The following is a 458-nucleotide window of genomic DNA, read 5'->3' on the forward strand; positions in this document are numbered from 1 at the left end:
CCTGTCCTTCATCAGCTCAATTTATGTCTGGACTCAGTCGCTTCTTCAGAAGCTGAACAGAGAATACAGATCAACATCTAAATGGCATCATCTTCCTGCAGCCCAGGAGGTTTAGGCTCAAATCAACTGGTGCAGAAACTGAGTGCCAGAGAGCAAAGAAGCTCTCACACCAGCAAGCAACTTCTATTGTGATGAATGGGAACACTAGTGGATAGGATAGCTTAATCCAAATACTAAAGATCTCCTTGGTGCAGGTGCCAATCTCAGGATTAGGATTAGGATTATGACAAGGACACCACAAACTTCTTTTTCTCTGCTGCTTCTCCTCCACCTCTCGCATCAGCTCAGCCGCCCCCCTGGAGTTTAGGGTCCAACAGCTGCTGCTGCAGTTCCTTTTGTTTGAAACCTTGGGCGATGTGCTGGGTGAAGGAAAGTCAGTTCACAGTATTTTCCAAAAG

Source organism: Cyprinus carpio, chromosome A11 (genome assembly GCF_018340385.1).
Source record: "Cyprinus carpio isolate SPL01 chromosome A11, ASM1834038v1, whole genome shotgun sequence".
Classification (NCBI taxonomy): domain Eukaryota; kingdom Metazoa; phylum Chordata; class Actinopteri; order Cypriniformes; family Cyprinidae; genus Cyprinus; species Cyprinus carpio.